General features: G+C 34.2%; 1 long non-coding RNA gene and 1 pseudogene across 1 annotated transcript in view; one reads left to right on the plus strand and one right to left on the minus strand.

Annotated features, from left to right (window-relative positions):
* LOC132518160 (uncharacterized) overlaps nt 1-26,626 on the minus strand; it is a 522,958-nt gene that overhangs the window by 261,211 nt on the left and 235,121 nt on the right. The window lies entirely within an intron of this gene.
* Nucleotides 24,553-25,950, plus strand: LOC132518159 (phosphatidylinositol-glycan biosynthesis class W protein-like; annotated as a pseudogene).

Raw genomic sequence — 26,626 nt, forward strand, 5'->3', positions numbered from 1 at the left:
GGCCTTAAGAAAAAGACATATGGATTTAAATACTTGGACTTGGGCACATTACATTCCCACAGGATTATTATAATGTAGAGATAAGATGCCTAAACTGATGGCAGTGAACTAAGAGGACAATAGGGAATGGAAGAGCTGAAGGAAGATTGGAGATGAAAAAAACAATCCCGATGAAAACAAAGTATAACCTCCAAAATAAAAATGTAGAGATTTCCATTATTCTCAAGGAGAATTCTGTAATGGATAAATTAAAATATTCTTCTCTTTAGAAAGGGTTCAGTTATGGAGGGAAGCCAACATGGTTTTATCTGGATGTGGTCATGGAAAACTAATTTAATTTATTTTTTCATTACTTCACCCATTCACTTCTGCAGTGACTATTGAAGGCTCTCCATGTGCTGGCAAGAGTAAAGATTTGGAGTTCTCAAAAAAGAAAACTTGATTCATGTGAAGTACCATATTTGGGTTTAAGCAATCAACTATAAGCATGCAGTTTTTTACTAGTGGAAGTGGAAAAAAAAATTTAGACAATGTACATTGTACCAAAAGGCCACTGATACATGCTGTAACACTGAAAAAGACTCTTTATATTAAAGATACTTGAACTGGTTTCTGGAGATGTAGCCTAAAGAATAGAAAGAAGTCTTCAGAGGGAACATAACAACTCTTCAAATAGGTAGACGGTTATCAAGTAAAAAAGAGAGTAAAAGCAGAATCTAGGAAGCAACAGGCAAAAAGTTTATTTCATTCATTTAGAATTGAGGAAAATACATAATCCTTCATTAAACAATCCATGCAGAAGCTAGAGATTACTTATTGATTGGTTGGTGACAGAATGTTATTCTTAAACTTAGAATTATAATGTTGTGTTAAAGTTTTATAGTCCCTTATTAATCTTGTGTTTAAAGGGTTTTTTGGAGAGAACATTGACAATTAGTAGAATAACAAAGTTCTTTATAGAAAATAATTCAGATTTATATAATCTTGAAAAAACATAATCAAGAGATCAATAATTGTCTATGATTTTCAAAATGGTTTCTTCTGAGAACAAAGACTGGTCATTGATATTTCCTATATGACAATGGGTTCAAACAATATGAAGAGTATTCGGCTAGGACAGACTAACAGACTTCTATTAATTTTTAAGTGCTGGACAGGCTAAGGAGAGAGGTTGTGAAACTTTCATAACAGGGAATCTTTTATGATAGTATAGCATCTCCTTTGGACATTTTAGAGATTCATCTTGCCATACATGTCTCAGACAGTATCTAATATGGTATCTCCATGGGTTCCTCTTCCATTCCTATGGTCTGAAAATTTCCTCGTGTGTTCTAATAGTTTCTGTCTCCTACTGCTTTTGGAATAGCTTCTCCATTGGTAAGTAATATTTTGCACAATTTAATTTTATGATGGTAATTAGTGTTCTATCAGTGCTTCTCTGTTAAAGTCACTAACTTTTATCCTTTTTATATTAGTTATGCTGGATTATTTCAATAAATTAGATATCTATATATTCATTTTAAGTAATACACACCCTAAGCTTTTATGAACAATGTTCTCAAAAATATGAGGTCTTTCCTTATTATCAAGTATCATTAAAAACACAACTGAAAACATTTCTCTCTCTTTTTAACACTCTACTGAATCAAGCTGAAATCATTTAGACATATGATTTTCTTTCGAAAATTGTAAAATAATTTTTGCAATTTCTAATTCTATTAAATTCACTATTTACTAAAACTTTTTTTCCTGGTTTATTTTCATGAAATAGAAACATGTTTAATCCAACTGGATTTATTTGGCTTACCAAATAAGTGTATAAAACAGTTCAGGGATGATATGGCAGCTTTACAATGCAGGCTTTCATCTTCCTACTCAAATATCTTTAAATACAAGAAGGAAAAACCCAAACCAGCTGATTTTATCTTCCTTTAAAGTGATTTCTTGAGCTCTAACTAAAAATTCCTGCTTACATGCCAATGTCAAAAATGTAACACAGGCCACCCGTGTTGCATGAAAAGTTGGGAGATCAGGAAACTTATCCAGACACACAGCTGCCGCCCTCTGAATGGGTCCATATTATTGAGAAAGAAGAAAATGAACATCATTTATGCAAATAATTTCTGCCACAGGACTGAAAGGACACAAATTTCAAGGAAACAAAGAGTATGTGAAGATAGTATCTTGCAAAATAGGCTAGAAGAGTGTTCCCTTATAGGAAAACTATCTCTTATATATGTATAGCCACTGTAGTCCACTGCTCTCTAATTCACAATATTTTGTTCAATAAGAAACAAAGGCATTCACAGAGAACGAACTTATGGTTACCAGGGGGGAAGGGTGGAGGGAAGGGGTAGATTGGGAGTTTGGGACTGACATGTACACACTGCTATATTTAAAATAGATAACCAACAAGGACCTACTGTTTAGCATAGGGAACATTGCTCAATATTCTGTAATAACCTAAATGGGAAAAGAATTTGAAAAAGAGTAGATACATGTATATGTATAACTGAATCACTCTGCTTACACCTGAAACTAACACAACATTGTTAATCAACTATATTCCAATATAAGATAAAAATTTAAAAAATAATAAAGAAACAAAGGCATTCAGTCCATTCAACAAATATTAATTAAGCTCGCTATTATGGGTCAACAATACTTCAGGAAAATTCCTTGAAAAATGTTCATTGTTTCAGGTACAGTTCACCTTGTAAATGAAATGAATACATGAGAAAAGAATAACATAATGCCCTTGCCCTCAACAAGTTCACCCTGAAACAAGTGACAAAAGAAGACACACAAATGATTATAGCACAGTGATATAAACACAAATAGAAGTATCAATAACATTCCATTGGAATAAAAAATAATTTATTCTCACTGGCATGGGGGAAGATCAAACAAATTGAAGGTAATGCAGGAACAAAGAGTATAAGAATTTTTCAAATGAGTCAAGGTTTTACAGAATATGGTTGGCAGAAACCATTCATTTTTCTAACAGATGTATTTAGATATGGTTTTATAAACTCTTTAAAAGAAGTTTCAAGAGGGTAATTTAAAAAAATAGATTTTATGGATCAGTGTTCACTGATCCAAAAAATTGCTTAGTCTTCCATGTCCCATGACTTAGTTTGTCATAATTTGAAAAATTTCTTAAAACCCATAGAATAATATTATAGTCCTGGAAATGATAACCCTCAAGTAGAAGATTATAGCAGAAGGCTGGCAGATGATTCAGGGGTTGTGAACTTTGCTAATAGAGTAAGTCAACTTTCACATCGAAAGACATAAAACACTAAGTGTTATCAAAGGGACATATGAACTCTTTAGATAATTTTCCACCCTGTAATATTTTACCATTATACACCCTACATCCCAAACTGACATCCCTGAAATCAAATCCCATTATTAATTCATTTACCTATTAACACATAGGAAGCATCAGAACAAAATTCTTCACAGCACCATGTGACTGGATTCAACCTCAGTGATTAAAGAAGAGACTGTCATTTTTATTAAAAAGGTTTTTTCAGGTATTGCTATCTGCATAGTAAGTTAAAAAAGAAATTAGTGAACTACAATTACCATTCTAAAAATATCCTTAGAGTTGAATATCCATTTCAAAAAGAAAAGAAGGAAAGAATATTTTGCTCAATGTACAAACTAGGTGACATAAAAGTCAAATATGTCCAGATATGACATGATTTTTAATCAAATATAATGGGTTTGTTTTTCAAATAATATTCCTGGAGGCCAAAAACATAAGGAAGTAAGAGTTACAGTGAACAAAACATGAGGTTACATTGGTTAACATTTCTTAGACTACATCCCTTCAAAGACTTGAGAAAAATGAAGTTAACCAGACAAGAACAAACTGTGTATAAATAAAACATTCAATGAAAATCAGGAACTAAAATCTCTGAGAAAAGTAAATGTGTTTTCACATTAATAATAACTTGTTAATAAGTTATTGATTTACTTAGAGCTTTAATGTGTCAATGTTTGTAATTTCAATGCATGTGAAAATAAAAATGATGCAAATGTTTTCCACTGAGGAAAAGAAATCTATTGCTATCTGCATTACACACTCTCATTTTCTTAGATATTTATGAGAGTAGTACAAGATTTAATAAGAGCTATTTGTTTTTAAGCCATTTGTCATGAAATGAAGAAGAATCTCATCAAAAAATATGTTTTCCAAGTTTTATTTATTTATAATAAATAATATATATTATCTATTATATAACAGCTCAACTATTAAGCTAATTTTGAAATTCAGTTTTGAATTAGCTTGAACTTTTTTTTTAATTTATATTTAAGTATAGTTGATTTACAATGTGTTAATTTCTGCTATACAGCAAAGTGACTCAGTTATGCATATATACATAATTTTTTCATATTCTTTTCCATTATGGTTTGTCATAGGATATTGAATATAGTTCCCTGTGCTATACAATAGGACCCTGTTGTTTATTCATTCTATATATAATAGTTTGCATCTGCTAATCCCAAACTCCCAATCCATCCCTCCCCCTCCCCTACTCCCTCTTGGCAACCACAAGTCTGTTCTCTATGTCTGTGAGCCTGTTTCTGTTTTGTAGATAAGTTCATTTGTGTCATATTTTAGATTCCACATATAAGTGATATCATATGATATTTGTCTTTCTCTTTCTGACTTACTTCACTTATTATGATGATTTCTAGGTTCAACCATGTTGCTGCAAATCACATTATTTCATTCTTTTTTTACGGCTGAGTAATATTCCAGTGTATATATGTACCACATCTTCTTTATCCATTCCTCTGTTGGTGGACATTTAGGTTGTTTTCATGTCTTGGCTATTGTGAATAGTGCTGAAGTGAACATATGGATGCATGTATCCTTTCGAATTATACTTTTGTCTGGGGTATGTCCAGGAGTGGGACAGCTGGATCAGATGGCAACTCTATTTTTAGTTTTTTGAGGAACCTTCATACTGTGTTCCATGGTTGTTGTACCAATTTACATTCCCACCAACAGTGTAAGAGGGTTCCCTTTTCTCCACACCCTCTCCAGCATTTGTTATCTGTAGACATTTTAATGATGGCCATTTTGACAAGTGTGAGGTAGCACCTCATTGTAGTTTTGATTTGCATTTCTCTGATAATTAGTGATGTTGGGCAGCTTTTCATGTGCCTCTTGGCCATCTGTATGTCTTCTTTGGAGAAATGTCTATTCATGTTTAGCTTGAAGTTTTAGTTGAAAATGAGCAACTAACATTTATCTTTGTGAAGGTTTCTTTTAATACTAACCTTCATCCATTCTATCTTTATTTGAAAACTTCGTGTATTTAACCATTCTTACAAAGGCTCTGGAAAACTGAATAGACCTCCTGGTCTCTGCCGCTGGCCTTGTGCTCCTAATCTCAACTCCATCTTCTTCAGTTTAAGAAACAGGATATTCTATTTCATATACAAGAGACAATAAGGGTGAGACACTTTAAAAAGCACCTTTTCTTTTATTATTTTTCCACTGTACCCAAAAGAAATGGAACAGATTATCTGCCTTTCATAAAGCTTTGGGTAGCTTCATAAGTTACCTACAAATATGATTTTTTAAACTGAGTTTGTATAAATCTATTTGTTGTTTTAATGCCCTTTGAATTTTAGTTGTTAACTATCATAACGATATTTGGAAAGTATGGCTTCAAGTAACCCATTGTTCAAGAAACAATCCTATCACTCCCAGTTATAGATACATCCTTTTGAACAAGTGACTTAAGTTTTCTAAGTCTTCATTTGTTATCTGTAAAGTGGGGATGACATTTATTTCGCAAGATTTTTTAAAGAGCCAAATAAGATAATAAATGTAAAGCATCATAATGACTGACCCACTAAATATTAAAACATTATTCACTTTCTCTCCTGGCAGCTAATATGTAAGTTGTTCTATGTGTTAGGCATCATTTTGAATTAGAAATTAACAAAAGTATATTTTAGTGATTTCAATAAATCAACTATATATATCATTTTTTGCAGAAAGTTAAAGGTAGCATCTTGACGTTATAACTCTAATTTAAGTAAGCAAATCTAAGAATCAGATGATGCCTTATTTTCTGTGTGATTATACTTAGTCACCTTCCGGGGTTCACTGTTAGCTTTCTTAACTCTAAAAGTTAGCACAATTTATATAGTTTTCTAAAAAATATTTTCTTCAAAAACATGAATCTGATGGAAAATAAAATAGTAGGAGAATTATGAATAGAGCTGAAAGAAGATAAAACTCACTTAGATAAATAGCTATTTGTTTTGGTGTAAGAGGAAATGTATTTTTTTGTTGTTGTTTGTTTTAAATATTTCAAATTTTATTCTCTTTTGATATAAAACTATGGAACACTCATAGTTTTTGTCTAAAACTATGGATCATCTATACCTTGTTAGTAAGTACAAGAGAAAATGTATTAAACAGTATTTAGAAAGCAGTACCAGTAAACTTTATTAGAAGCATTAGATGTGTTATTAAAGTTGATATTAATTCATAATCTGCAATTGTTAAATGTGTATAACTTAATGTTAAAATCGCACCTTTATAATCTACAATTATAAACCCAGATTTTCTGTAGGCTTCATAAACCAGAGAAGTAGCTCAAATGTGCAAGAGCCAAGGGATAAATAATATTATAAATATACGTAACTATAAATATATATGCATTATATTTATGTGTAAATATTATACATGTAATTATAGGCATAATGTTATATGTGCATGTGTATATATGTGTATATCAGTTATATTACCTAATTAAAACCATAATCTATAAATAGTTACTCAATCAACTATATTACTAGCAGTGTAGTCATTGTGTTTTCAATGTTGGTAAAGTTTTTCAAATTTTCCACTTTCATAAAGTTCAAATTGAGCTGCCAGATGCTGAAACTCTCCTTCTAAGTTAAAAGCTTGTTTCACATCCAAACCTTTCAAGTGCTAAATATTTGCTGAAAATTGGTTGAATCTATAAATGCTTAGGAGTTGGAAGAGTTTTAGGTATTATATGCAGTCATTCATTAACTTAGCTTCAGCAACTGTAGACACTATGTCACCCTGCATCTTCCTTATTTATATCTTTTATCAGTAAAGTAACTAATCTAGTTATCATGCTATCAGCCTATTCAGTCAGTGCTGAACTGAACCATTTCATGATTTCTTTTCCAGAGCACCTTTAGTGGAGGCACAGGTGAGATCTGGCATTCTAGCTTCACTGAGTCTCCCTCAGAAACTTCTTTGCTCTGTGGTTTGTAGATAAATATCAGTGTTCTTCTATGTTCTTTTGCAAGGAGCTACCTTTCCTGAATGTTGATTTAGTAGAAACAATTCTAGGTGCATGCATACATATTATCTTATTAATGAATATGTATAATACCATGAAGTAGTTATTTTTAATTCCCATTTTCACAAATAAAAGAAAACTAAGAAAAATTTACTTTTCTTACAACAAATGCACATTGGTATATAGGAAAGTTAGGGGATTTCATCTGATTTTTGTATCATCATCTTGAGTTGAATACTGACTCTTCATCATTTTTATAATGCATGCATTTTTTAATTTAACCATACCAGAAAAATAGGTGTGTTTCTTACTCATATTTCACAGATGAGAAAACAGAGCACTAAAGAGCTTAAGTATCTTATTATCAAAAACAATATTTAATTGATAAAATAAGGATTTATCCCCAAGATCATGTGACACAAGAGCTTCCACTCCTAACAACTACTCTTATTAGTATAGCTCAAGGTGGCAAGGTTCACAGATTAAGTGTGATCAGAAATATGTAACTACAAATCATCAGGATAAACAAAGGACTCCTTTCTAATCTTAAAACAAATGAATTAATCTCCCTGATATTCAAAGGAATTCGGGATTTTGACTCCTATTGCATTGAAGTATAATAAAGTCATGACTATTACAATAACTATATTCTGTTATTTACATAGATTCAAAATTAGCCAAAGATATTTTTTCCTGGCATAATCTAGAGCAATATAATTCTAATTCTCATTTATTTTAGGTACTGAATATTAAATTTTTAAAAACTTAAACTAGTACATTTTTGTTCAAGAGTCTTACTACTTTCTTTCCACATTTCATTGCCCTTTATTGACTCCTTATTTCAGAGCATAAATTTTATTGTCACTCTTGTCAAAAATAATTTTTAAAATTTTACCATGGAAACAATTATGCACACACATATAACTGATTATTGTTCATCAGGAATATATCATGGTATGAAAAGAGGAAAACAGAATGCCTTGATCTATGAATATATTGAAATTTTAAGAATATGTTGATTATTATATCTAACATTCAAATGGGTAATTTAAGTGTCAATATCTATCTTTTCCTATTGATCTAATCTATATAACCATCTGTCTATAAACACATTTATACACACAAGCACACATATATATGTGTATGCATATTGTTTATGTGTATTTACATAGGTACATGCATGCACACACACACACACACACACACACACACACACACACATACATATAGACAGAGGAAGAGAGATGACATACATTAATTTAGCCCCAATAATAATTAGATACCTAGAGTAGTAAACTGTATAAATGCTGCAAAGGAAACAATGTTATCCTATTCTTACCCTACAGAGTATTATAATGGCAATAGGAAGATTAGGAAGATAACAAAATCCTTACTATCAACACATAAAACACATATGATAAAGGCAATTTCTAAATTCAAATGAATGTAAAGATTAAGTGTAGTTAATTAGTGAATACATTTTCAAGGCAATGAGTCTTATGCATGGAAGACCTCAGATGTAGAGAATATATCTAAAAACATGAAGTAAATTTGAGAATAATACTACAGAATGATAAGCACAGAACACAGTTGACCCTCAATATCTGCAGGTACTGCATACATGGTTTCAAGCAACCATGGATTAAAAATATTTTTTTAGGGCTTCCCTGGTGGCGCAGTGGTTGAGAGTCCACCTGCCGATGCAGGGGGCACGGGTTCGTGCCCTGGCCTGGGAAGATTCCACATGCCGCGGAGTGGCGAGGCCCGTGAGCCATGGCTGCTGGGCCTGCGCATCTGGAGCCTGTGCTCTGCAATGGGAGAGGCCACAACAGTGAGAGGCCCGCGTACCGCAAAAAAATATATATATATTTAAAAAAAATCCATAAACTTCAGTAAAGCAACTATACTCCAAAAATATTTTTTAATTAAAAAAATTAAAAATATATATACAGTTGGGATTGAAAAAATGACAGTTATCAATGACCAAAAAAAAAAAATCCATAAACTTCCAAAAAGCAAAATTTGAATTTCCACACAACAGCAACTACTTATGTAGCATTTATGTTGTATTTACCACTCTTTACACAGCACTTACATTGTTTTAGATATTATAAGTAATCCAGAGATGATTTTAAGTATATGGGAGGATTTGTGTAGGTTATACACAAATACTATGCCATGTTCTGTAAGGGATGGCACATCTGCAGATTTTGGTATCCAAGGGGTGGGTGGGATGAGGGGGGTCCTTGAACCAATCCCCTGTGGGTACCAAGGAACGACTGTACTACATGAAAACACTATATGAAAAACACAGAAAAACCTGGGTTTTATAAGAGATTCTCAGGGAATCTACTTTTGGAAAGCAGAAAGGCCATACTTAGAAATATTTATGTAGAAGACTTGGATGTTAAAATAACTTAAACTGATAGAAGTAGAACTGCTGAACATCAGTCTATGGTGCTCAGAATGAATCTCGCTAAGGAGACACAAGAGATACTTATGTTGAGCCAGAGGTGACAATGAAGAAGTTTTGGGAAGACTGGAAAAGCACTATACATACATCCATCCTCTGAAGCCTACTTTTGTTCATAGGACAATTCATTATCAAGGAACAACCTCACCAACAAAATTTGTTTCCCAATGTGGAATAGTAGATTGAAAAACTGGCTACAATCCCTCAGTATTCCTTATGTTCACACCTTTTAAATGTTGCTTTACATTTATTTCTATCAAGGAGTGAAGTTTCTTTTTCCATCTCTTGAATATGGGCTGTCTGTGTGACATGGTTGGCCATTAGAATGTAGTATAAGTGACAGCATGCCAATTCTGAGTGTAGGGATCAAGTCCAGAGTCACTTCCCCTCTTTTCCTTGAAATCCTTCTCAGTTATCATGTAAATAAGTTCCAGCTTGCCTGCTGAAGAATGAGAAAGAACAGGGAACAGAGACAACGTCCTGGCTACAGTAATTCTACTTAACCACTTCCCAGTTGACCATCCTGTTGAGCTCAGACACATGTGTGAGCCCCACCAAGACAAGAACAACTGCCCAGATAAGGCCAGCCCAACTGCCAAGTCATAGACTCAGCAGTTAAACCACTAAGATTTAGAGTCATTTGCTATACAGCAAAAGCTAACTGATACACATGGTCAATATCCTCCTGATGAAGGAATAACGTTACTGTAGTTTATCACACAGGCAATCCAAATGCATTCCTATGTATATTAAAAAGTTTAATTGACACTTCACTCAATTATAAGATAAACTTCTTTTTCATCAAAATGTATTAGACAGGGCTTCCCTGGTGGCGCAGTGGTTGAGAGTCTGCCTGCCAATGCAGGGGACACGGGTTCGTGCCCCGGTCCGGGAAGATCCCACATGCCGCGGAGCGGCTGGGCCCGTGAGACATGGCCGCTGAGCCTGTGCGTCCGGAGCCTGTGCTCCGCAACGGGAGAGGCCACAACAGTGAGAGGCCTGTGCACCGCAAAAAAAAAAAAAAAAAAAAGAAGTATTAGACAAGTCAGAGGTATCAGTCCTGCTTCTTTAAGTTATAATTTGAAATGAATATGCATTGTGATTTCTTTTTAATTTTATTTATTTTTGGCTGCATTGGGTCTTCGTTGCTGCACGCGGACTTTCTCTACTTGCGGCAAGCAGGGGTTACTCTTCCTCGAGGTGCACGGGCTTCTCATTGTGGTGGCTTCTTTTGTTGCAGAGCACGGGCTCTAGGCATGCGGGCTTCAGTAGTTGTGGCGCACGGGCTCAGTTGCTCCGTGGAAAGTGGGATCTTCCCAGACCACAGATCGAATCAGCGTCCCCTGCATTAGCAGGCAGATTCTTATTGCCTGCCATTGCGCCACCAGGAAGTCCCTGCATTGTGATTTTAGTCTCCGGTGAGTTCTGCATTACTGCTCTTGCCATATGAACACCAGGAGCTTTGTTGATTGTCCAGTTCACTTCTGGAATAAGCACTATACAACCAACTTCTGGCTTTAAATCATTTTACATTAGAATGCCACACAACTGTCTAAAACATCAAAGAGAAGAAAGGAATTATTCTGCAAAAACATTTTGTATATTTTTAGTTAGGCTTAGTGTAACTCCAGATTGAGAAGCTTTCTAACATTTCACATAGTTGCCTTTCTTTGCAGACTCTGTATGTGTATGTGTGCATCAAATAACGAATGGTAATATAAAGTAAATTGCCTTTCTTATGGTCCAATGTTAATTAAAACCAAACATCCCTTCCACAATGCAGCTAATGTACATTAATTATTCTGTCTTGTGCAGATGTGACATGAGGGAACATGCAATTATTAACGGGAAAAAAAGTACACATTGTAACAATAATTGTCCGCAATGTGAAATACTATTGCTTTTCCCCTATGAGTAACTTGAATACTTGCCAAATAATCCTCTCTCCACCATTTAAATAATGTAAATTGTTCTTTCACAATAATATATACTTAGAATTACCTTTTTATAGAGTTTAACTGGAACATGTTTATTTCCATTTACCTTCCTTCCACAGTTTTAAACAATGCAAAAATCACAATAAGTTTTTAACGTTTTCTACTGGCATAAATTTAAACATAAAAAATGAGTGTTATTTTATAGAAGAAAGAGCATTGATAGCAGTCATAATTAACTTTGAATGCTACCCTTTTCTCTTTAAACTTGAGAAAATCTTTTTACTTTTCAGAGATTATTAAGTTGAAATACGAATACCTACAAGGGTAGTAGATGGAAAGTGCTTGTAAAGATTATAAGATAACATGTATAAAGTGGCCAAATCACAAATGATCTTTCCCAAATTGCTCTGTTATTAGGAACAGAAATTAAATCCATTGAGATAAATTTAGATTTTCAGATATCTAAACTCTCAATCTCAAATTATCTTTATCTGTCTTTTAAATCCTTTACCAAAGGACATTTTCTCTGCTTCTAAATAAAATTATATGATAAACATTTGAGGACCTCAATCAAATACTGATACATCAGAAAAAGAAACTTTCTGAAGGACAACCACTGTCTCCCAGAGACTTTGCGTTCCCTCCCCAAAGGAGAAACTGGTGTTCCCCAAAGTGATGATGAAAAGCATGACTGAAAGGCAGAAATACAGCAGAGACCATTTTCGGCCCAGCACTGGTAGAGTAGATGAAAATGGTATGATGAAAGGTACTTGCAAACATGGGAAAAGAAGGATATAAGGATTTAATGGAGGTTGTACCTATATTGTGGAGGAGAGAAAATGGCTTGCTGAGAAATCAGTATTTAATTGGTGGACTACAGAAAAACTTTAAAAGATTTTAAGTGGAGAATTGATCAAATCAATAATTTATAATAAAATGCTGGTATCAACACATTTACTGATGGAATTCCTCTGAAAGATATGTCTAACTTTGCCTCCATAGAGTTAGTCTATACAAAGGTTTTCCAAAAAAATGTTTTGCCAACATTTACAAAATTGGACATATCACAATTACAAAGTGCAGACTTATGACTTTTTTAGGGTTTATTTGAATTCAGAAGATACATAAACAGAAAGCATAAATTCCTACTCAGCAATTGTAGTAGGTTTACAGATAAAGACTTAGTATCATATTTTGAGACACTGGAATTAGCAGCTGTGGCTCCCTCTGCTCTGCATTTATGCCTTCCACCAGTACATTTCATTTATCCATGGCTTTGGTATATCTGAGACAGCTGAAATCTAATAGCTGTATCCCCATTCCTAGAATATATCCTACCCCATATAAGTCCACAAAGTACCTTCAACAGTCCAATACGTTTGTGCATCACAGGATTTTCAGTACAGGCGTTCTTTGTTTTACTACACTTCGACTCATTGAAGGCTAGATGACGGTTAGCATTCTTCAGCAATAAAGTTTTTTTTTTTTGGCGGTACGTGGGCCTCTCACTGTTGTGGCCTCTCCCGTTGCAGAGCACAGGCTCCGGACGTGCAGGCTCAGCGGCCATGGCTTACGGGGCCAGCCGCTCCATGGCATGTGGGATCTTCCCGGACCGGGGCACAAACCCGTGTCCCCTGCATTGGCAGGCGGACTCTCAACCACTGCGCCACCAGGGAAGCCCAATAAAGTATTTTTTAATTAAGGTGTGTACACTGTATTTTTTTTAGACTTAATGTTCTTGCACACTTAATAGACTATGGTACAGTGTAAACCTAACTTTCATATGCACTGGGAAACCAAAACATTTGTGTGACTTTCTTTAACTCGATGTTTGCTTTATTGTGATGGTCTGGAACCAAACCTGCCTGCAATACATCTGAGGTATGCCTGTTCTATTATCCACATAAGTTGATAAAATGTTTATTTCAAGTCTATTTTCTCAGGCAATTGTTCTGGTTAACAATAAGCGAGAATATTTATGGATTAAAAAATTTAAGTTTAGAAGTCAAACTTTATATTTGATTATGCCTTCATATTTATTATTTTAAAGAAAGTTTAAATTCATTTCTTGTATTATCAAAGGAGAGGGAAAGACTCTCATTTAAAAATTGTATACTCAAAGAATGCTAATTTATTACATTGATGAGTTATAATAAATTGTGTCTACATGTTTATTTAATTTCACTTCATATTTAAATATTATATGAATATTTATTTTATCACTATAGTAAAAAAATTTGCATTAAAATAATTACTTTTTGATTATAATACATAATAATTTAGCTAAATGAGTGTCTCTGTATGAACGCACTTGATTAGGCATATATGTGTCCTTGATCATAAAAATAGGGGGTTTTTGGAAGTTTGGAGGTGCATAGCTGAGACATTTAGAATACTACAGTTTTGACACTATTGGGGTTATGTGATTGATTTCTGACTAACTATAAGGTAAAGTCAAGGGAAAGGCAAAAATGAAAAAGGACACAGATGGGCATGATGCTCCTGCTGGCTGGAAAATCAATTCCTGGCACTTGAAGGGAACAAAGGAGGAGAAGGGATTTCCATATCTTAGATACATGCTGTGTCAACCAGAAGCTCAAGAAAACACAGGTGGTATAAAAGTAAATCTTTCTGGATTTTGTAACTTTCAAGTTCTAATTTGGTAGGTTTGCACCAACTGTTTACATAGCCATTGAGTCAGGCCCACAAGCTTAAAAATAATTATTTGCTCTCTGAAATAATTTCATAAAATAAACCAAGTCTTCAGCCTTTAAATCAAAAAATAATATAGTGTTAAAATTATGCCATTGCTAAGTGTTCATGTACAGTCTGTAGAATTAAGGCTTTCTGCTGGTAGTTTTGTTATTTTGACCCAGGATACCAGGAACATCTCACCAATCATCTCTGATGGTCCTCACTTGAACACACACACACACACGAAGAGATGGATATACAAAAGAAACAATATACAAATTAAAATTCCAGGGTATTAGCATATAAGCTAAAGTCACACCATGAAACAGGTCTGGTAAAGGCTGTGATGCAGAACATAGTTTAATGGAAGCCCTTACTTTCCTTGTTTCTTAAACTTGGGCTTTATTTGCTTCATCTGCCTCCCTAACAGGAATCAAAGTAGCAGGGCAAGTGAGATCATCAGATATGTACAGCCAACAGCCCACTTAGGCAAACCTTAACCATACCAAAGTGGATGGTACACAAAGGAAATGGAAAATATGAAAGAATGGAGGAAGCATCACAGCTTTAGCACAATGATCTCACCTTCTAAAATGTATCACCCTATCAATGCCTTGGACTCAAGCAATTTGATCTGTAGCTTCTCCTCTACAGGAAGTGCTGGGGGGCGGGGGCAGAAAGAAGGAAGTAAAAGCATTATTCTAAGCCTTCTTTTTGCCCCTCTACCCTCATACTGCCTGTTTCTATTCATTTTATAAGTTCTGTTTATGTCTTAATAGATAAAATTAACTTCCTAGAATCATCAGCACACAGACTATTTGTATCCAGGTTTATAGATATTAAGTATATCCTCTGAAAGTGTTCTGTTTCTAAAGAAAAGGAAAATGCATTTCAGAAAAAGGCCATTAGTGAAAAGATACAAAACTTTAGCATTTTGCCATCTCATTTTGAGATGCAGTTCTGGACTTTAGGAATTTTAAATTACTCCTCTGATTCGCAGACAAAGCAAAGTTCAGTGAGGCAGTATTTTCATTAAGAAACAGTTAACTCAGTAATGGTCTGGGCCAACTGGAGAATGAAGAAAAGCAATTTAAAAGTGCACAGGATCTGTTTTAAGAATAATCACTTGTTCACCATATAAAATGAATAATTTAGATGGCCATTAGGCACAATTATTATAGGTGGGCAAAGGCAAATGGAAAATTGTATATTTTCATGGTTGCTAATTGCATCTTGGTTGAGGAAGAGAAATTCATGCATTTGCTGAATTGAACTAACACATTAAGACAAAACAACTATTTGGTTGCTTGTGAACTCATCAGAGTTTTAAATTACACATCGATCTATCTTTTTTCTAGTTTTTAACATTTTATTATGTAAAATTATATAAATACACCAAGCATCCAGATTCAACAATTAATAAGTCACAGCAAATACTGTTTCACCTAAATCCCCACCCAATTTCTCTAATTACCCCACTCAGATTATTCTGATTAAGATTTATACATCCAATCATTTACTCTGTAAATTTTTATATTGATTTATCCTTATGTTCAGTTTTGATACCAATTCTGAGTTCTCATTTTTTTCCCAAATTACTGAAGCAAAGGAAGTGAGCCACATTTAACAACATATATCACCACACAGCTTTTCTTTTATGAACACACTGTTGTGGCTGATTCATGAGATAAAGGTATTGAACATATTTCAGGCTGCCTCAAGTGATTGTCATCATTATTTCTGTATATTACTTATAAAGGGGCTCAATGAATGCTTGTAGAATGAGTTCAGAGAATCTATAATTTATGACCAATTACTCTCATAAAATTCATGTCAATATTACATAAGAAAAAACACTCATAATATAAAAGCTATAACAGTGTCTACCACATATTGTCAGAATTAAGTTTGACAGTGCCTATACAGCACTTAACAAGTCCGGACCCGTGACGTACTATTAAATATTTGACCTTAATAATCATGTTGTTGTTTGTTATTAAAAGTGATTTTGTAATAGTAAGCACAAAGGAATGAGGATCTGCAAACTTTTCTGGGGCAGACTTGCCCACCTCATCATTCATGGAAAAAGAACTCTTCAAAACCTTAAAAACACTTTAGAGCTTAGATTTATTTCTTCTGTGCCAATGGTACCAAAAATAGCCTATTACCCACTATATTGATACTTCAACCACAGTGGTAGAACTTTAGTTTTTTTTCTCAGTGCAGGACCTTCAAATACTCTGGATATCAACTATGTAAATATTCTAAGAGTGATGATCAATAGCTATTGCTCTCTTCCCCTTGAAAATTTGCCTAGAATCCCACTAATTAGTGAGGCAGTATGCTCTTGCTCTAGAGCTCTAATATCTACATATAAGAGTGTCACCTTGGGAGAGAAATTGGACCAAGAAGCGGGAGGGTGAATATAGTTCATTACTACGAAAAGTACGTCAATCGATCTAGAAAAATTATTAAGAGAAAACAGAATTGAAATTTTGGTTAGATATTTCAGTAGCATAAACTATGCTCTCCCCTGCAAGATACTAGCAGTCTAGTTGTGTAATGGACTCTAACACACATGAAATAATTTGACAACTATGTTACACTAACTACTTTAGTTCCAAAATATAAATGTGGTATTAAAGTACATAATTAAAACTTAACTTATGGAGAGTTCTCCAAAGAAGACATACAGATGACCGAAAAGCACATGAAAAGATGCTCAACATCACTAATTATCAGAGAAATGCAAATCATAACTACAATGAGGTGCCACCGCACACTGGTCAAAATGGCCATCATTAAAAAGTCTACAAACAATAAATGCTGGAGAGGGTGTGGAGAAAAGGGAACCCTCCTACACTGTTGGTGGGAATGTAAATTGGTACAAACACTATGGAGAACAGTATGGAAGTTCCTTAAAAAACTAAAATAGAACCACCATATGATCTAGCAATCCCACTCCAGGGCATATATCTTGAGAAAACCATAATCCAAAAGGATACATGCACCCCAATGTTCACTGCAGCACTATTTACAATAGCCAAGACATGGAAGCAACCTAAATGTCCATCGATGGATGAATGGATAAAGAAGATGTGGTACATATATACAATGGAATACTACTCAGCCATAAAAAGAATGAAATAATGCCATCTGCAGCAACATGGACAGACCTAGAGATTATCATACTAAGTGAAGTAAGTCAGACAAAGACAAATATCATATGATATCACTCATATGTGGAATCTAATTAAAAAAAAAACGATACAAACTTATGGTTACCAAAGGGGAAACACTGTGGGGAGAGATAAATCAGGAGCTTGGGATGAACACACACACACTACTGCATATAGGACAGATGACCAACAGGGACCTACTGTATAGCACAGGGAACTCTACCAATATTCTGTGATAACCTATATGAGAAAAGAATCTAAAAAAGAATGACTATATGTATATGAATACCGGAATCACTTTGTTGTACACCTGAACCTAACACAACATTGTAAATCAACTATACCCTAATAAATTTTTTTAAAACTTTATCTATAAAAAATATATAATACACACAAGAATTATATAAGAATATATGTGATTATAAATGGGGTCAAAATAAAAATTAGTGGTCCTTAACTGAAGTATGGTCAGAAATCATCCCCAGAAATTGTGATTATGTAACTCTGACCTAGATCCTCAAGAATTCGTACGTTAAAAAATGTCTAGAGGAAATTTTGATAAAGACTCCTTATTGAATGACACTGGTATGAAGACTATGACGTGAGCTGTACATGTTTACAACGTACAACACAGTATATCTGCAAAAATCATCTCCAGAAGAGGTAGCATGTCACTGTATGCCTCCATGGCTTCCCTGACTGGCCTGTCAAAACTATGTATGTGACTAGCACATAACAAGCACTAAATTAATATTTGATTAACTTTTTATTTATTTATTTTGATTAACTTTTTATTTATGAAGCAATGAAAGAGAAGTTAGATTTTATTGAGTCTGTCAAATAGAATATCAGAGAAAACTGACCAAATATCATAATTCACAGTGAATTAAAGAAAAATAATTCATTAAGCAAATGAGAGCAAAAATCTAAGGCTCAGGTTTATTGCATGAGATGTACTGAGTGTAGGTGAAATCTAGAGCATGGAGACTCAAGGTAGGGCCAGAAAAGATACATAAATGTTTTCCATGGATGTATGTATATTATTTTAAGAGGTCTTTCTGGAAACATTGTTAAAAATTAATCTAAAAAGTGACTTCTGCTATTCAGATTGGGATAAAATCTTCATTGTATATTAGAAACTCAACATTTCTCTCAAACTATTATGAAAGTTGCATTAATTATTTTAGAAGGCCAACATATATGTCAGAGATGTTCTCTGAGTATATTTGTTCATTATATGCTTGGTTTGTGTGTCCTTTTTAATCAAATGACTGCAATAACTGTCAATATAGTACCTAAATATATTACCTGCCATGTTAATCAGAATATGCTAAACTTTATCATATAACATTTTCACCTAATATTCAATACACTTAAAAAATTTTTTTTAAATTATAGCTAACTTGAATAGCTTACATCTTGCAGCACGTTAGGTTCTGTATTGCTTCAGTACTAAATTTTGGTGTGCCCTAAGTGCTCAATTTTACAACGAAATGAAAACACCATAGAAAAACAGTCCTATTACTGTGGGAAATGTGCCAACTACTGTATGTGTAGTTTCTGCCTAATACTCTAAGGGACAAGATTTATCTCCTGGTCTGAGACCTCTTCCAAATATGGAGATAGAAGCAAGAACCAATTAAATATCAGGCAAATATTTGATCATATTCTGAACCATGTTATTAATAAGCTGAACTGATTTCATTCCACTCTCTTGCTGAGTTGCCTGCATGCCTTAGTCCACTTGGGCATGGTGGAGGTTAGGGTTCATTTTTTAGAGAAATGTATATAATGTTCTTTACTTTCTGTGTTAGTAAACCAATGATAGCCAATGGCAACCCTGAACAGACTTTGTAATCACAGTGGAGCCCATTTTCTGATATCGTCTAATAAATTAGTGAAGAAACCTCAATAAATGTTCAGAGTTCATCCATATTCTTTCAGATATTTGTCTCTAAAGCCTCAGGCAATAAACCAATCAAATTTAAATAATTTTTTTAAAAGCCATTCCAGATATTGCTATGTCCTGACATGCCTTTTTTTTTTTTTTTTACCTAAAATGCTCCAGGTGTCCATATCTTGAGAATTGTATAAGCCAGTCTTTAATAGAAAGTTTCATTTAGGGGGAAAACAGCATAGGGTAGAAGTGGCAATTTTTTTTTTCCACCCAGGTCTCAGTGAAGAGTGAAAACTCACTTAAGTGAAAATGAATGTATCATCTGCAAAGACTTTTTTGAGACATAAATATTTTTATTTTTATTTTTTTTTTTGCGGTACGCAGGCCTCTCACTGTTGTGGCCTCTCCCGTTGCGGAGCACAGGCTCCGGACGCACAGGCTCAGCGGCCATGTGTCACGGGACCAGCCGCTCGGCGGCATGTGGGATCCTTCCCGGAGCACGAACCCGTGTCCCCTGCATCGGCAGGCGGACTCTCAACCACTGCGCCACCAGGGAAGCCCTCATAAATATTTTTATTAACAAGGCATCAAGGAAGTCAATTTACTGATGATTTATGGATGATCATTTCACATATTTAAGTTAAAGAGACATTTATTAAACACCTGCTAGGGCTGAAGCACTATATTCAGTACTTTAGACCTGCCCCAGGAAAGACTATTATTACAGTGAGAAAACAGAAAAAATATGTAAGCATAGAGGAGGGACTCTTAGCATACCCTGGAAGGTTTTAGGATGTTTTTTATATGACCTTTGCCATTAATAAAACCTATCTCAAGTATAAATGTATAATTACTTGTATAAGTTCATTACTTCTAGACTGCAAGGTCCATGAGGATGGTGAAAAAGTCTATTTTTGACAGCTTTACCTCCAGAGTCCAGCATAGTATTTAGCACACAGTAGGTACTCTTGTTTGTTAACTAAAATAGCAAGTAATATGAGTTCTGTGTAAGTTGTGATCAAAAGATAAGTTAACACGTCAATCTAAAACTCCCTAACTATCCCTCCCCGCCACCATTTCCCCCAGATAACCATAAGTTCTTTCTCTAAGTCAGTGAGTCTGTTTCTGTTTTGTAAATAAGTTCATTTGTGTCCATTTTTTTTAGATTCTGCATATAAGCGATATCATACAATATTATTTAAAATGGATAACCAACAAGGACCTACTGTATAGCACAGGGAACTCTGCTCAATATTATGTAACAACCTAAATGGGAAAAGAATTTGAAAAAGAATAGATACACGTATATGTATAACTGAATCACTTTGCTGTACACCTGAAACTAGGACAACATTGTTAATCAACTCTACTCCAATGCAAAATAAAAAGTTAAAAAAAAAAAAAGATAAGTTGAATTAGCTGGGCAAAAATGTTTGCTGGGAAGGGCGAAGTTGAAGTGAAAGAAAGATGGGGTAGGATATTTGTGATAAGGCTATGTTACACTGAGTGGAGATCACAAGCCAAGGTATGGAGCCTGATAGGTGTGGGGTGCCACATGTGATATAGTTCCAAACAGGGCATTCCTGGAGATGGAAGCCTGAAAGTTAACTAGGGTTTATCCAAAACATGATAGGCTATGTTTCCCTTGGTAAGGAGCTAAAATCCATGCCTGAAGGACAAAGATGGCATAAACTTGCACTAATACTATCACTACCTTCTCAAATAAACCAAACAGGCTTAATTATTTTGTCACTGATCAAAGCACACTTTCATGCTGAGCCAATATGGTCTCTGAACAATGGATTTAAGCCAAAAATAGAAACCTTTTTTGCTGAGCCTGTTCAGGACAAAGAGAGGCTGTACAAGTTTTTCACGAGGGAGTAACAGCATCAAATGTGTGGTTTAGCTTACATTTTGTGTAAGGTTGACAAGAGATACTGCATGCAGTGAGATAATTTATGAAGTAAATCTAATAATTTATATGAAATATAAATAAAATATTCTATATTAAGGAAAAATGCCATGTGGAGCCTTGTTTTGTAACTGTTGATTAATTTATCCATTGTCATTTTGTCAATTTCCTAACATATTTATTTGTTCAGTTTTTATTATTTCTTCCTTCTCCTTTTTACTCCTTTGTAGTAGAACTTATAGTTTATTTTAATTCCATAAGAAATTGTTTTTACTGTTTATATACTCAGTAAGATTTCAAGGTACTGGACTTCCCCTCTGGAAATTGGGTTAAATATTTTAATATCTACAGTCTTTTATATATGGCTTATTTCTTTAAGTCTTCTGATAGAACATTCTCATACTACATGAGCTGCCCTAGATTAAAACAGAGTTTACTTTGGGTATAACTCATTGATTAGTATTTTCTTATGGAAACAAATAAAATACATCCTTTTAAACAAATTCCCTATGATAATTTTCATTTTACTTGTCTGGAGAGAATGAAATATGTTTATTAATATTACCTCCATTTTTAATTATTTTTCTTTATTAAATATAAATCTGCATATATTCTAAAGAAAGGTTTACTATGTGTTTTAACTCTCAGATATAATTAATTAATTTTATTCCAATGCATTTTTCTTTCAGATAGTTTTGATGAAAGGGAGAGCAACTGCCTGCATACATTATTTTTTTCACTTGCAATGTTTAAAAAATGGAGGTGATAGAAAGATATTGTCTTACAAAAATATATCGCACAGAAAACTAGAACCAAATGCCCAAAGACTGTCAAACAAAAGCTGTAAATCAGAGGTTGAAAGTTTGATTTCACAATTTTCTAATATTTACCACTTCACAATCCATCACGAAGTTGTTGATCTAAAAAAACCTAGGATCAGGCATCTAACAGATTGCAGTTTTGTTCACAGTATTTCCATAGCAGTGAGTTTTCATTTTTCTACTTAAAGATTTCCAAATATTCATGCCTAATTATACTAGTACAGTACCATATCATTGATCAAATTTTTTTTCCCATAATCATTTTAATAATAACATCTAAATACTTCAATTTAAACCTTATTCATTCTTTCCTCAACAAATTTTTCAGTGTCCTTGAATACAATAAGACGCAAATAGTCTGTTTCTTATGACACTTTCACCCACTAACTTTAGCATCATCAATGGATCTTGTATACAATATTTCTTTCTCTGGTATTTGCCTAATGGAAATTTCCTATTTCCATTGTTCCTTCTACATTCTACTTTAAGAAAGACCTGCTCTTCTCCATTATTTTTTTCAATTATTCATTTTTATAAGGAGGATCATGAATATTTATATTAGTCCACAGTTTATCCATAATTTGTATATCCATAATTTATCATAAACTGTTCAAAAATGAATATCGTTATTCATTTTGTTGTTCAGATTGTCCCAGATTTGGCCATTGAGATCTTCATGTTGGTGCTAGTGTCTTTTTTTATGACTTTACCATATTTTTGAGCACTTCATTAATTAGCATCCTGATGTTCTAGACTTACCTTGTAATTCACCTAACCTCACAAGATTTTTCCAAGGAGCCCTGATTTTTTTTATTGGAAAATAGTATTTAGAAAGCAAGGTTTGGATGGTAGTTGTGCTCACTGACATTAGATACTGTTCCTACATACGAACATGTACATCTATATATTTCTATGTCTACCCATTTGTGTGAGTGTGTGTGTGTGTGTGTGTGTGTGTAATCACATTGATAACTCTCATTCCAATCTATCACTACAGGAATCACTCTAGGCTTCCTCCTTTCCTTATTTGTAATTGTTTTCTCTAATAGTGTGAAACCTGACTGTCATGCACAATATTTTTACTTACTGTAGTGACACACGTAAGTAAAAATGAAGATGTTTCAGAATCACAAATTCTCCTGTAAGAAACAAATTTATTAACTAGAGTTAATAATCAACTATAGGGCTTCCCTGGTGGCGCAGTGGTTGAGAGTCCGCCTGCCGATGCAGGGGACACGGGTTCGTGCCCCGGTCTGGGAAGATCCCACATGCCGCCGCGGAGCGGCTGGGACCGTGAGCCATGGCCATTGAGCCTGCGCGTCCAGAGCCTGTGCTCCGCAACGGGAGAGGCCACATCAGTGAGAGGCCCACATATCACACACACACAAAAAATAATAATAATAATCAACTATATTTCAATAAAAATTTTTTGAAAAAAAGATTAATATGGAGTAAGACCAATAATTTGTCAAACCACTGACAGAACGAATTAGTACTCAGTTACAAAATATGTCAATTATGTCTTCAAATTAATGATTCCTAACAGTATTTTTAATTTAAATAAATATGTGAAGCAAAGGACTTTGAGCCTGTGATTACTTACACATCCTACTCATCTTTAAGAATTTAGCTGAAAAAAATTGGGATGAAAAAACAATAGAGAGATAAATAAATGTAGACACAGGCATACATCATTTTCTTGTGCTTTGCTTCATTGTGTTTTGCAGATATTGCTTTTTTTACAAATTGAAGATTTGTGGCAACCCTGTGTCGGGCAAGTCAATTGGCACCATTTCTCCAACAGCATGTGCTGACTGCAAGTCTCTCACATTTTGGTAATTATCATAATATTTCAAACATTTTCGTTATTATTACTTTTGTTATGGTGAGCAGTGATCAGTGAGCTTTGATGATACTATTACAATTGTTTGGGGGCACCACCAATCGCACCTATATAAAATGGCAAACAATCAACAAATGTTGTGTGTGTTCCGATTGCTCCACCAACAGGCAGTTCCCCCATCTCTCTCCCTCTCCTCAGGCCTCCCTATTCCCTGGGACACAATATTGAAATTAGGCCAATTAATAACCCTACAAATGTTTCTAAATATTCAAGTGAAAGCAAGAGTCACACATCTCTCACTTTAAATCCAAAGCTAGTACTGATTAAGCTTGGTGAGGAAGGCATGTCAAAAGCTGAGATAGCTGCATCAGCTGGAAGCACTGCTTGGAAGGCAGAAGCTTACGTGGCTCTCTACAGCGGGGCACCGAGACCACCAGGAGCACATGAGGAAGAAGAAAAAATGTCTTCTGTCCTCTACTCTGTATCCTGTGTAGAAGGCTCCTGATCATTCTCTCACAGCATTTATGTTCTTTTTCACATACCTGGAGAACTCTATTCTTCGTTCACTTTGCTTTCCTAATAGTTCCTCTAGTGATCACTTTGACCATTTTCTCTTCAGTTGTCCTCCTCGAGGACCTCGTTATAATTATCTTGGGGGCAGGGCTGCTCTATGAAATATACTGCGGGAGAACTTTCTATGCCAGAATGCCTGTTCAGAAAATCCTTGAAAAATTCTTGGAAGTCAGTCCCAGCCATCTCTGTTTCCGTGTAATTAACAGTGCATTTATTGCTGTTGCCATTTTGGCTGTGGACTTCCCACTTTTTTCCAGAAGATTTGCCAAAACTGAGCTCTATGGGATAGGAGCAATGGATTTTGGAGTAGGAGGTTTTATTTTAGGGACTGCAATGGTTTGTCCAAAGGTTAGGAGAAAATATACAAAAGGGTCCAGACTTTGTTATCTTACAAAGTCATTGTACTCTGTTTGGCCATTATTTTTCCTAGGAATGGGACGATTAGTCATTATAAAATCCATAGGCTATCAGGAATATTTAACTGAATATGGAGTTCACTGGAACTTTTTCTTTACCTTAATAGTTGTGAAATTGATAATATTAATGCTATTGATTATTTTTTCCCTAAATAAATCCTGGATTGTGGCCATCAGCATTACTGTATTATACCAGCTAGCCTTTGATTTTACCCCACTGAAACAGTTAATTTTATATAGCACTGATGGCCGTGGCACAAGGGTTGGTTTATTAAATGCCAACCGAGAAGGAATAATTTCTACCTTGGGGTACATGGCAATACACATGGCTGGTGTTCAAACAGAATCATACATGCTTAGAAAAAGATCACACATCAAAGACTGGATAAAAGTAGCATATTGGATTCTACTGACAGCCACTGGCCTCTTCATATCTCTTTACATAGTTTAGGTAAATGTAGAAGTAGCATCTGGAAGAAAGGCCTATTTAGGCTTTTGTATTCGGATAGTTGCTTCTTGCCTGATCCTTCTTAGTAGTTTATTACTGGGTGATATAATTTTGAGTTTTGCCAAATTTCTAATTTAAGGGGCAGCAGTACCATGTTCTTAGAAACTTATCCAGTCACCTACTGCAAATAAAAAGCATTCAGAATCTCTAGTCTCTGAAGCTGAAAGAAAGGAACGCATTCTTTGTTTAATCACAGCAATGAACAGAAACCAGTTAATTTTCTTCTTGCAGTCAAATGTAACAACTGCCCTAGTCAACCTGTTGGTAGATACATTACACAGCAGTACCTTGTGGGCCTTATTTGTGCTCAATCTGTAGAGGTTTACCAACTGCTTAATTATATATGTGCTACACTTGTAAGATAAGACAATAAAATTTTGGTGATCAATACGGGTAGTATATGCTTTGAGCAATATTATATTTTTTTCTGTCTAAACGTATATTTTTATTATTTTTTTTGAATTTTTGAATTTTATTTTATTTTTTTATACAGCAGGTTCTTACTAATAAAAACCTAACTGAGAAATATTATTTTAATGAGGAAGAATAAATATAAAATATGAAGAAAATGGGTTTTTGGCAACCCAGGGTTAACTGTATTTCATTATAAAATTAAGTTTCACTCCTACTCTAACAGTAGTGATGCTTAATATTTTAAATGTATCTCAACACTATGTAAAACAAACCAATACCAAAGAAACATAGCCTTGTGACTTGTTAGAATATTTATAAATTTCAGTATATTTTTCTTTTTAAAAAAAATTTTTGTGGAAGTCTAGTTGATTTACAACGTTGTGTTGGTTTCAGGTGTGCAGCAAAGAATCAGTTATACATATACATATATCCACTCTTTAAATTTCAGTATTTTAAAGAAACTGTTGTGTTTACAGTTGCACCACTGGAAGACTGGAGGGTGGGGAGGAGGATTTTTACTTTCCATCTTATATCATGTATTATCATTCTGCATTTTTTATTGTACGTATTTTATAATATTTACATTAAAATATCTCAGTTGTGGAATTGTCACACACACAAAAAAAGCCGAGATAGGCTGAAAGTT

The sequence above is a fragment of the Lagenorhynchus albirostris genome, chromosome 3 (assembly GCF_949774975.1).
Source record: "Lagenorhynchus albirostris chromosome 3, mLagAlb1.1, whole genome shotgun sequence".
In the NCBI taxonomy this organism is placed as follows: domain Eukaryota; kingdom Metazoa; phylum Chordata; class Mammalia; order Artiodactyla; family Delphinidae; genus Lagenorhynchus; species Lagenorhynchus albirostris.